The sequence below is a fragment of the Protopterus annectens genome, chromosome 6.part0, assembly GCF_019279795.1.
Source record: "Protopterus annectens isolate FY-2018-M chromosome 6.part0, PAN1.0, whole genome shotgun sequence".
NCBI classification, from domain to species: domain Eukaryota; kingdom Metazoa; phylum Chordata; order Ceratodontiformes; family Protopteridae; genus Protopterus; species Protopterus annectens.
The window spans coordinates 347,538,984-347,552,645 of record NC_056737.1 but is presented as its reverse complement, the minus strand read 5'-3'; positions in this window follow the sequence as shown (position 1 = coordinate 347,552,645).

Genomic DNA, 13,662 nt, shown 5'->3' with positions numbered 1-13,662 from the left:
GTTCCACTTACCTTTTTTCTTTCTTCTCTTTTCCACTTTATGTTTCATTTGTTATTTCTCTCCCTCTCTCTCTCTCTCTGTACACTACAGGGAGAGAGCTGTTTTGAATAGAAGGCAACATGGCTTTTGTAGGTGATGCTCATGACCAGGTGATGGCTGTGCACCTATTGGGGTTCCCCACTTGCTAATTGCATGCAGAGCAGCTGTGTAGATCTTCCAATAGCCAATGTTATGGCAACACACTCCTATAAATGAGTACTCCATGTGGGCATTGGCCCTTTCCCTTACTTGTGAGGAAGACATCCTGGAGTTGTGTGAACTGCTCCCTCTTACAACAAGACTTGTGGAGACAAGCCAACTAAATGGTGGGGAAGGTTAAAGACTTAGGAGCAGAATGTAAGTATTGCTGTTATATGTTTGAAATATTGCTAGTTTAACAGGGTTTGTCTGCACATGCTACTTCTGCATGGGTTTCAGTCGGACAAAGTTCTGTCTCTGCATAGCTGTCAAATGAAGGGTCATCCACATAATGGCCACAGGTTAGCCTGTTATGTATGGGCTGTTCCCCAGACAGGTGTTGCCCTTGGCAAATCAGTAGCATACTCTGGTGATTACATTATGTAGATGGTAACATCCATTTGTTTTTGTGACTTTATAACTCTCAGAAAAGATATGTTACAACAAACCCTGTAAAAGGCTGTAATGCCAGCAACGTGCTCAGTGTATAACAGCAATATTTCATGTATGGCCGTGTATTTGGGATTCTGTCCACCAGTTATGTCAGGCTTTGTCCAGATGCCATACAGTATTAGGTGGATAGGTATACTGGTCTGTCATTATTTAGTGCTGTAATTCCTGCTCAGGGGAATGGCTGGGAAACATGTTGCAGGCTGTACATTCAAGAGGTAGGTATATAGAGAATGCTCTTAGATGGCCATGTAACATATTTTATGTGGGGGACAGTAACACATTTTAAAACTAAGCTGTTAGAACATGTCAGATGTATTCCTGATAAGAAATTTGTCAGTTCTATAGCTGTACATTTGAATAAATCACACCATGGGGACAGTAGTGGGTCTCAAGGTACTGTTTCTGAAACCGTCTATTCCTCAGTGTGATGAAACATTCATAAAAGGACAATTATTATGTACAGACTTCAATGTATTAATATTAACTGCGATACTATATCCCGTAGGGGCTAAATGATGAATGTAATTGGAAGCTATGTATTCGATTATGTAATTAGGTGTTAATTGTTTCTTAAGATTAAGGCATGTATTTCTGGTGATGTTTACTCCTTGAAGGCTTTGGCCAAGACATCAGAGTATAATAAACATGTGTGAATTACTGGCTGGTTGTATTTTTCTTTGCTATGTTCAAACATTTTATTTGTTTTGCTAAGAGATTATTTTATGACTGGCCATTGTGTATGGCCTATCATAATTTTGTAGCAGTGTACTGTTCACTCATTTATTTGGAATGGGGGGGGCAGATGTGAGTGTCATGGCTGCTTTTGCATCCAACTGTGCATGCTGCTCGAGTTGTGGGTGGTCTATCAGCAGCATATGTTTGTGTGGACATTTTGGGACATGTATGTATGTATATATATATATATATATATATATATATATATATATATATATATATATATATATATATATATATACACATACATACATATATATATATATATATATACATATATATATATATATATATATATATATATATATATATATATATACACATACATACATATATATATATATATATATATATATATATATATATATATATATATATATATATATATAGATATATCAATCTTTCCTAATTGCACAGTGGTCTCTTCCTTATTGTGAACTGGCTGTAAAGAAGGGTATGTTTGAGAAAACACCCTCAAACAATGCAGCTAAGGTGGCTTACTAGTAAATTGCATAGGCTGTGGTGTGCAGGGTCCTGGATTCAAGACCTGCAATGGCTGTTTATTTTTTTTCTAGGCAGAACAAGGATTGTTGGATACATAGTGGTTAAGGCAGTTTTGAGCAGCTTTGTGCGTGTTTGCAGTAGCAATGCTAACTTCCGGTTAAATATGCTTACAGTTAGCCTTAAAAGTGCTTAATCTGTGTAGGCATTGCTTAGCACTGTGCAAATAGTCTAAATCCCACTTACTACTGCTTAAAAGAGTTTACTCCCACTTACCCTCATGCTAATTTCTTTAAAAGAAAAGTAAAAAGGGGGTGATAAACAAGTGGTGAAAAGGGGGCGCTCAGAGGGAAAGACAATAAGGAAAGAAGCTAGGAATGAGCAGGACGGGTGTAGGGAAGGTCCATAGCTGTCCATTTTTTCTACAATAACAGTTGTGCATGCATACTGAATTTGGAGATATGTTTGGACACACAAACCCCTGAGGGAGGTGTGAGGACAACAATAATGTATTGTGAAGCCAATCAGACCAGATTACATGTGGCCAGTGGACATGTGTGTGAAATGAACAGCTATTTTTGGGCTGAAATTAATTTTTGGGAACAGATTGTCCTTTTTTGGGAGAGGTGGGTCGGCTGGGACCGGCCTTCCCAAACATGCTATGGTGTTACAGTATTAGAACATATGTGGGTTAGTAATAGTCATCACAATCCAGGATTAGTTATATCAGCATGCATAGATATTCCCATTAACCTGAAACAACAGATCTGGAACAGTTGCATAGCAAACAGAACACATGCATATATGGAACCGCAGTGGCCATTACAATGGCATGCAGGTTGCATTGATAGCAACAGGCCACCAATTATAGTATTTCAACATGGTACATTAATAAAAACACATTTCAATATTTGTTGAACAATAGGACATATGTCCCAACAGTAGGTTTGGTGTAAAACATACCCATTGATTTGTGTGTTTAAATTATTGTTGCAGATATGTTTGGGGGGGGGGGCAATGTCAATTAACAACTTGTATATTATTTCAGTACTCACAACTTTAATGATCATTGCTCTAATCATTACTCTACAGGTATTATTACAATACCCTATGGCCTTGGTTTGTCCAGTGGTATGTTTCTACACAGTATTATTCAACTGTCTTATAGTTACTTTCTACTTCTCTTAACTGAAAGACATGTGGGGGCATGTTTGTTAACACTACCTGTTTCTACACATATTCCCAAAATCCTAGTTAAAATTATGCATACGGGTTACTACCACTCCTGGGATTTGAACCATGGCTGTGTCTGCTAAAAATACAACAATTTGTGTTTAATCAGAGTGAGCTATTAAACAACTTCTTTCTTTTTTCATTTTTTTCTAAGTCTCTCTTGGTTGTACAATCTGACCTTGTAATTACAACATTCTTATACAGACATTCTGGACATATTTTTATGTAGCACAGTGTTGGAAACAGTGGTTAACACAGCATTAGTATTCAGATATCAGATCTTGGTGAATGCAACATGTCATGACATACAATACCAGAGTAAACACAAGTCCAGGATTTAGAACTTTATTGCCAGACAATTACACTTTTATTTAAATATGAACTATATGGCACTATTATTGTCATATCGTCTAGTTTACTCAGTACAAACCATACACATTTTTATACTGCCAGGTGACATTTCCTCCTTTATATTTATTTGGTATTACTACTACAAGCAAGGTTATTACTCACCAGCCTCGTGACGCAGCCTTTGCAGCCTACTGGCATGGGCTTCTTGGTTCAGAGTGCATTCATCTGGAGCTGTAATGAAAACAGAGAAACATTTAGGCATACCTATCCATCACATACATAGGCTGGGCTTTGGTAAACAGTTATTGCTATGAATACTTACACACTGCTGGGATATCTCCCCTCTCTCTTGCCTTGTGGACCCACTGTTCCAAGAGCTCACTCTTCATCTGTTTCAAGTCGGCATAGTGGTTCCAGACCTGCTCACCAGTTGAGGGATACCTGTGGCACTGGTGAGATCATGAGCAAGACTTTCCCAGGCTTCCACTTTATATTGGGAGCCCTAGTACTGATCCTGCAGCAGTCTCATGTCATGTTTTTTTACCAGGAGTCCTACCATGACCTTGGACTCCTGTATGCCCCAGCACTGTGCCTGAAAGCACATGCCCTCTCCAACACCTGCCATACTGCCTATGATGGAGAGCTGCAACCAGTTATGAGCTCTATTCCTGCCTGCAGGGTTTAAATACAGCCGATTTCCCACCCTTTGTCATTAATTGGATGGTTTTGAAAATGCTGTGCTAAGCTAAGCTATGGGCAAACTTGCTTAGCTATGGTTGACAGTGCTTAAAGGTGCAGGTTCAGCATTACTTACCAATGGGCAAATCCACTTAGCTGGGCTACTTATTGCTTAGCATTCATATGTACACAATGCTTAAACCCAGTCAGCATAGCTGTGCAATGCTTAGCATTGCTTATAGTATTTTATTGGACTATCACCTTTGTGGGATTGATTCATCATTCATTACATAATATAGATTTATTTACCTTCCCTGACATCCTCCAATGTGCTGTAATTACATTTATTCTTGTGTGACTATACTGTATGGGGCACTTATGTTTATATGGGGGTTTCACTACTTTATTACACTGACACCGCACATCTGTGCTTAATACACTACTCTGGCTGAGAAATATAAATTACTTCCTACATAAATATAGAAATAAATTAAAATTGTAATGTTTACACATACAAAATGGAAATGGCTTTGGTAAGGCTCAAACTGTGAATGACTAAATGCAAGGCATATGCTCTAACTGCTACACTATTGCACTTAAGCTTATGCTGGATGTCTATTGCTATTTAACTTATTGTGCCATTCCAGCTGGGCTAAGTATAGCTAAGCAACGGGCACACCCATGCAGCTATGCTTAAACTTTATTGAATGTGTGAAAAAAAATTATTAGTGGTGTTTTTTATGTTGTACCTTTCAGAATATCCATGCTACACTGCGGTGGTGGTGCTGCGGTAGTATTGTCGCCTCATAGTAAGACGTTGTCCTGTTCGATTCTCAGCGAAAGCATCTTCTGTGTGGAGACATTCATGAATGGGCATACCTTCGTTGAAGGTTGTGTGTCAGGGCTAGCAACTCGGCACGTAAAATCTGCTGCCAATCATTAGCGGACTGGAGTTTCGCTGTGGCAACCCCTCACCAGGAAAAAGCCGAAAGACACAACAACAACCTTTCAGAATATCCATGCCAATGCTATTCTTTCTGGTTTTCTAAGGACAATTGTCTCTTATGGCTTTGTCCAGATTTCTTACTCTGATGGGTTGAGATGTGTGCATTGTGTAATTCATACCCTGCCGAAAATTCATGCTTATGCTAAACCTGTTACTCTATCAACTTTCTGGCATTGTAGGGATGATTATCCCTTATGGCTTTGTCAAGATTTCTTACCCTGATGGGTTGGGGGCATTACAAGCATCCTTGCTCTATTTAAATTGCTGTACGGCAATTCTGGTGTGCAGGAGGCATGTATATTGTGAGAGCACTGCTCTCAGACACACCCCCTGCACTTGTACATGGAGCCATTTCTGTTTTACACCACTGCAGCAAACCTTCATGAATATGCATGGTGCACTGCCGTGCTGCACGGGAATGCTCCCTTCCATGCAGGAATAAGCTATTCCTGCATGGAAGTTTGCGGAATGCAGAGGGATGATTTTTTTTCACGCTCATCTCACAGCAACATACATTTTACCTTTTCTTTTCAGGCTGAAAACTCAGTATGTGACTGAGTCATATGCTTTGTATATTCTTTTGAAATGGAACTAGAAATAGTAATCATTTGCACTTATTTTTAAAAAAAAATATACAGTTCTGACATCTTAAATGTTACAGTAAAATGCACTTGTTTTACTTGTTCTGGAAGGAATGTACATATTTTTGGTGCTGCAGTCTACTTTTCCCAATTGCTAATAGACTGTGGGATAGTGAATAAAAGCCATACCATCCAGATGATTTTTCCTGAGATTTTCAGAAAGATAACTTGATGAAATTCAAAAAGTTTGTCATTTTAAGTTAGAGTCAAATTCAGAACAGAAGTTTCCTTTTAGAACTGACAAATAACATTTGGAAAGTTGAAAATAAAAGTACAACTTTAAGTTCTCTTCAGAGTAAAAAAATGTAATGGCTATCAAAAACACAAACATGTGTTGACTCTGTGGAGAACAGCAATAAAGATTTAGATGACCAGGGTTCAATTAGCAACCAGAGAACCAGTGTGTGACTGAGCAGCTGAGCATAGATCACCAATCCTAAGGTAGGTGGTGGTCCAGATCGTAACAGTGTTGGCACCTACTTGAGAGGGAGGTGCATAACCTGCAATATATGTGCCATGGAGGCATGTTTGAATCTGCCAAGCCAAGTCACCTTTATAGTCTTCATAAGGTACATGTAGTAGCATGCACAGTCACTGCAGGTCCTCACATTTGTGAGTAGACATGTCAGTGAGTATGAGCCTAAGACAGAAAAAAAACCCTGATGGCTAGTTGAATGACAGTGTCCCACTAACTGACTTTCACCCCAGGTGAATGAAGGAGTTAAATTATATTGAGTGGGCTGACAACAGGTAGACAGTAAACAATCAGAATAAAAATATATATAATTCTCTCATGAGTTTAGGTGTATTTCTATGTTGAAGTATTTCTTTTTATGTTTTTATAAGTTATGGGATAAAATGGCATTTAAATATTTTTTTTCATTAAAATTCAAGCTGCAGTTGCTACTTTGCTTTTAAGAGTAAGAGTTCAAGCTAAGAATATCTGGGATGGAGAAAGTAAGTTTGTTATGTGGTAATAAAGGTGTTTGTGTGTAGCACGGAATGTGTAGTCATGTGTCTGTGTTTTGTACATGTGTGTGTATATGCGTGTGTGTATATATCTGGACTCACATGAACCAATGTAGATATGTCTGCTGGCATGCACATATGGTGTAAAAGGTATGTATATGTGTGTGTTGTGTGTGCAGAGGTGATTTGATGCACATTTGATTGGCATAAAGTATGTGTGTGTGTGTGTGTGTGTGTGTGTGTGTGTGTGTGTGTGTGTGTGTGTGTGTGTGCGTGCGTGTGTGTGTGTGTGTGTGTGTGTGTGTGTGTGTGTGTGTGTGTGTGTGTGTGTGTGTGTGTGTGTGTGTGTGTGTGTGTTTGCATATGTGATGTGGAGTGGAAAGTGGAAGTGTCATATGTATATGTATATGTATATGATGGGGTGTGATCTTGGTGTGCTATGTGTGTATGTGGTGTGGTAGATATGGATGATACAGAATGTGGTGAGTCTCTGTGTGTCATGTGCCGATAGTGTAATAAACAACCGTAGAGCACATCTGGAGTGATATCCGATTGCTACAGTGGTGTGTTCAGCATGTGTCCATATATTAAATATGCTGTCATGGCAAATGCTTTGACATCTAAGTAGGTGGTAGGTACTTTGTTCAACATTTGTCTGAATTGCCATAGTGGGTTACGGTTAATAAAAATAAATTAATACATTTTGTAAAGTAATAAGTGGGGGAGTCTAAGCATAGTGCAATAAATGGGTGCGCAACTAAAATATGATAATGAACTAGACTGCAACCATTATTCTGTCAGCTTCAGGAACACTAGAATTTATCCATGTTCAAGCATGCATTGCTGACAAATAGGCTTGTTCTACTGCTATCAACTCTAATCTTCAATCCAAGCTGAGGCCAGTTTACATCTTATAGCTTGATCATCTGTGACAAACTGCTCTAATCACCAGGCAAAATTCTCTTCCTAACCATTTTTGCTCCCACAAGCCTTGTGCCCAGCCATCATTTTGTTTTTAGTTTGCTTTTCATTGCTTAATATGTTTCCTATTTTTTTGTTTTATGAGACAAAATAATCTGCTACTCATTGCATAACAGCCATTTTGAATCTTTACACTTGCCTAATTAAATTAACTTAAATTTAGATATTGGTATAAACATAAGGGAAAGGACAGTATCTCCATAATTAAAACAAGATTAATACATGTAAAGAGCACTTGGTGAAGCACTTTGATTTTACTTCAAAAAGCATCTGCCCCATTTTTCCAATTTGATAATAGGAGGCTCTGGTTTCCCCACTTTCTCTGTGTCAATTTTACAACCAGTGAGAAGCTGACAACTTGAATCTTGTCATGGTCAAATGAACCAGTGAAGATGCTGATGGTTATTTCCTGGTGCTGGTACCAGGCTCTGCAGGTACTTAGTGTCTTTCTTTCCTGCTGAATACAGAAAAAAATAAGTACAAGAAAGCCAGTCTAAAGCTTTGCCTGCATCTAAATACAAAAAGGTCTATGCCTGTGCTTGCGGTCTGGAAACTTGCCTTTGTGACAAAGTCTCCCATTTACATGTAGAGGTTTGCATAAATTCATAAAGAATTATGTGAGCTTCAGCGGAGGTTAGAAAGGATTGGTAACAGAGACTGGATAAGCAATTTACAAAGAAACAATGGGAGGATATATGTGTGTCTCCCAAATATGCAACAAAATCTAGACGATTTAGGATTTTTGCTTGGAAATGTTTAAATAAATATTTTTATACCCCATGCAGACTCCAGAGAATCTTCCTCAGGTAGATAGCAAATGTTGGAGATGTTACAGGGAAGAAAGAGGTAACTAGAAACATATTTTATGAGAGTGCACTGAGTTGGTGGACTTTAAGGATTCCCTGTGGGATGCACTGTCAGAGATGCTAGGTGGGCAGATTGGTGTGACAAGGGAGATAATTTTTCTGAGCTATGATACAGAATTGGAATTGCCTAGACATGGTTAGGCCTTGCTTTCTCTAATTATGGTGGCTGCCAAAAAGCAATTACTAGAAAATGGAAATCAAAATCTAGTCCAACTATATTGGAAGCAGTGAATATAGTAAGGGAGATAAAACAACTGGAATTGAGATCTTTAGAAAAGGGTAGGAGCAAGTTACATAGGAAAAATGGGATTTGTGGGAACAAAACATACAGGGAAGTAATCAAGTTTAAAAGAATGTAGTTCTTAAATGAGTTATCTGATGTTTGACTGAAAATAATTGAGTAGATTATAAGTGATATATAATGTTTGCAACTGGGAGTGTGTCAGCATGGTTTGTGATGTAAATGCTTGCAACTAGGATTGTGTTGGTGTGGTTTCTTTTCATTTATATAAATGTGTGATGCCCCTGAACTGGCCTAGTAATCAAGGAGCCTCAATCCTCACCACTGGCAACAGTGAGGGATGTACACAATGGGAGTATGACAAGTTCACAGACAGTAAAGTACAATTTCCCTTAAGAGTATACAGAGACCACAGTCAGTCTGGGGCTGGTTTCACCATTTTTCTCCAGATCCATAATCAGACTCCCCACTGGCACAGCTATAGGGCTGAGATCTCAGCTGAGTGGTCAAGCCAAAACCTCCAGCACCCGCTCTGTTAAACCAGTGCTCTGTGTCCCTGCCCAAGTAGCTGACACACACACACACTGAGATTTGATTGATATAAAACACACATGCACACCTGGAAAAGGCTGGCACAGGTTTACTAGCTATGCCCCCCTTCTGCCCAGACTATAAGGTAGTTATCACTGCCACCAACCACTCTTACCAGCTACTTTAGGCCTTTAGCAAAGGGTGTCCAATCCCACTGTGTAATGTTACTAATAATCCAAATTGTAGTTTTGACCAAGCACCAGGCTATTAGGAGTGGCATGTACAGTGTCACCAAATGCATATGCAAGTACTCTAAGAGCTTAAATATGTCTCACAAATATCAACCACAAAAATAGGTTTAACTATATTTAATAATAAATAATAAAAGAATGAGACAATACTCAGAAAACAAACACAGTTACTTCAAAGTTCAAAATCACAGGAAATATTTTAAAACAGCATAGGTTCATAGGTTCATAGGTAGATACTAGGCTATCTGCCCTGGGGCATTTATAAGCCTAGCCAGAGTGTATTTGGCTTCCACCTCCCTATTAGATTAGCCTACTGTGCCTCTGTAAAGTAGGTCACAGATGGTACCATTTTAAGATTAGCTTACTGTGCCTCTGTCTAGCAGGGACACAGGAGAGATCCCAGGGGTGAATTTGCGATTTCCCATCCACGCGTTTTGCGATTTCCCATCCATGCATAACAACATAAACAGCCTTTGCAAGCTTCAAACCTAGGACCCTGCACACCATAGCCAAAGTGATTTACCACTAAGCCATATGAGCATTGCAGAACAGTATCAAATAAATACAGAAAAAAATCTAAACTAATCTTTATTATATTCCTAACTATATCTAAAAGAAATCACTGTACACACATGCACACCTGGAAAAGGCTGGCACAGGTTTACTAGCTATGCCCCCCTTCTGCCCAGACTATAAGGTAGTTATCACTGCCACCAACCACTCTTACCAGCTACTTTAGGCCTTTAGCAAAGGGTGTCCAATCCCACTGTGTAATGTTACTAATAATCCAAATTGTAGTTTTGACCAAGCACCAGGCTATTAGGAGTGGCATGTACAGTGTCACCAAATGCATATGCAAGTACTCTAAGAGCTTAAATATGTCTCACAAATATCAACCACAAAAATAGGTTTAACTATATTTAATAATAAATAATAAAATAATAAGACAATACTCAGAAAACAAACACAGTTACTTCAAAGTTCAAAATCACAGGAAATATTTTAAAACAGCATAGGTTCATAGGTTCATAGGTAGATACTAGGCTATCTGCCCTAGGGCATTTATAAGCCTAGCCAGAGTGTATTTGGCTTCCGCCTCCCTATTAGATTAGCCTACTGTGCCTCTGTAAAGTAGGTCACAGATGGTACCACTTTAAGATTAGCTTACTGTGCCTCTGTCTAGCAGGGACACAGGAGAGATCCCAGGGTGAATTTGCGATTTCCCATCCAGCGTTTTGCGATTTCCCATCCATGCATAACAACATAAACAGCCTTTGCAAGCCTCAAACCTAGGACCCTGCACACCATAGCCAAAGTGATTTACCACTAAGCCATATGAGCATTGCAGAACAGTATCAAATAAATACAGAAAAAAAATCTAAACTAATCTTTATTATATTCCTAACTATATCTAAAAGAAATCACTGTACCCTAGTAACTTACTATTAGCAAAGCAAGTGTTGATGGTGATGATGAATGGATGTTCATGCTAGGTCCAAGACAAAATACAAAATGCACAGTTTCTCTCTGAGAGAGTTCCCAAATTAATATCAAACATTACAGCTGGGCCAGCTTGGATGACATCACTCTTTGTCACCTGACTTCAATTCACAGGCTATACAAAAACTTAAAAGAATTTAACATTTCTGTGTGAGAAATACATATCTCACAGATCTTTGCAAATCTTGGAAGTCATAAAATAACAAAACACTTTTACATTTGAAACCTAGCAATTATTTCTTTATCAAAACAATCCAAAAACTTCTAGCTCTAGACATTGTGTCTGCCACCGAACTGAAACTGAGAGATAACATATTTTGTTTATGGCCCAGCTATAAAGTAATGTAACCTCAACTATTCTTAAGTTTTGCAGGTTAATCTTTTATGTTCCAGCAGGGGAGACTGTGGCTACATCTTAGCTCAGTACCTAATATACAGTTCTGAATAAATCATATCAACATTCATAAATTACATAGAATTATTTACAAAATTCCAGATAGCTGGGCTGGCAGCATGACAAAATGTATGATTACTTATGTCATAAGTGATGGTTTTGTATAGATGTTCTTTGTTAAAAAAAAAAGGGGGGCAGGAACCGAATATGTTATGTAATGCTGCTTAGGTTATATGATACATAGTAATATATGTGAAGCATAATGCTTGTTAGTTTTAACTTGTTAGTACAGTTTAATTTCTTTTATATAAATGTAGATGTACCTATATCACAAGTGATAATTTAATAAAGGTTAAAAAAAAAAAAAAAAAAAAAAGACTTGCGTCAGCTTGTCTTGCCGCAGAACTATATTCTAATCTGCCAAAGGAGCTATGTGAGGCAGTCATATGAAGTATGGCAGCTTAACTTCTCACTGATAGTTGTGCTGAAATGTTTTCTGTTTTTAGAGGGCAAGCACTGCAGTCTGGATAAGCAGGTGTTACTTGCCTATTTTCTGTTGCTGGCAAGATGGAGTCTGGCATTTGGTTAAAATGCCCGGTGGTCGACATCTATTTGCTTAATTGACTGCATTTGGTCGATGTATGCAGGTGGTTGACAGTTGTGCAACCATTCCCTTTTCCCAGGGATTGAGCAATCTCAGAGTTAGTATGTGTAATTAGTAGAGGATGTGGGGGTACCCCCACATGGGGGTGCAGGGGGCATAACCCATGAAAAAATTATGCTTTTTTTTTGATGCCCCCTTCCCTGCCCAGACAAAAATAAAGGAAAGGTTTTATTTCAACCTTGGCCACCAACCAACCACTCTTACCAGCTACTTTAGGCCTTTAGCAAAGTGTGTCCAATCCCACTGTGTAATGTTACTAATAATCCAAATTGTAGTTTTGACCAAGCACCAGGCTATTAGGAGTGGCATGTACAGTGTCACCAAATGCATATGCAAGTACTCTAAGAGCTTAAATATGTCTCACAAATATCAACCACAAAAATAGGTTTAACTATATTTAATAATAAATAATAAAAGAATGAGACAATACTCAGAAAACAAACACAGTTACTTCAAAGTTCAAAATCACAGGAAATATTTTAAAACAGCATAGGTTCATAGGTTCATAGGTAGATACTAGGCTATCTGCCCTGGGGCATTTATAAGCCTAGCCAGAGTGTATTTGGCTTCCACCTCCCTATTAGATTAGCCTACTGTGCCTCTGTAAAGTAGGTCACAGATGGTACCATTTTAAGATTAGCTTACTGTGCCTCTGTCTAGCAGGGACACAGGAGAGATCCCAGGGTGAATTTGCGATTTCCATCCACGCGTTTTGCTGATTTCCCATCCATGCATAACAACATAAACAGCCTTTGCAAGCTTCAAACCTAGGACCCTGCACACCATAGCCAAAGTGATTTACCACTAAGCCATATGAGCATTGCAGAACAGTATCAAATAAATACAGAAAAAAATCTAAACTAATCTTTATTATATTCCTAACTATATCTAAAAGAAATCACTGTACACACATGCACACCTGGAAAAGGCTGGCACAGGTTTACTAGCTATGCCCCCCTTCTGCCCAGACTATAAGGTAGTTATCACTGCCACCAACCACTCTTACCAGCTACTTTAGGCCTTTAGCAAAGGGTGTCCAATCCCACTGTGTAATGTTACTAATAATCCAAATTGTAGTTTTGACCAAGCACCAGGCTATTAGAGTGGCATGTACAGTGTCACCAAATGCATATGCAAGTACTCTAAGAGCTTAAATATGTCTCACAAATATCAACCACAAAAATAGGTTTAACTATATTTAATAATAAATAATAAAATAATAAGACAATACTCAGAAAACAAACACAGTTACTTCAAAGTTCAAAATCACAGGAAATATTTTAAAACAGCATAGGTTCATAGGTTCATAGGTAGATACTAGGCTATCTGCCCTAGGGCATTTATAAGCCTAGCCAGAGTGTATTTGGCTTCCGCCTCCCTATTAGATTAGCCTACTGTGCCTCTGTAAAGTAGGTCACAGATGGTACCAC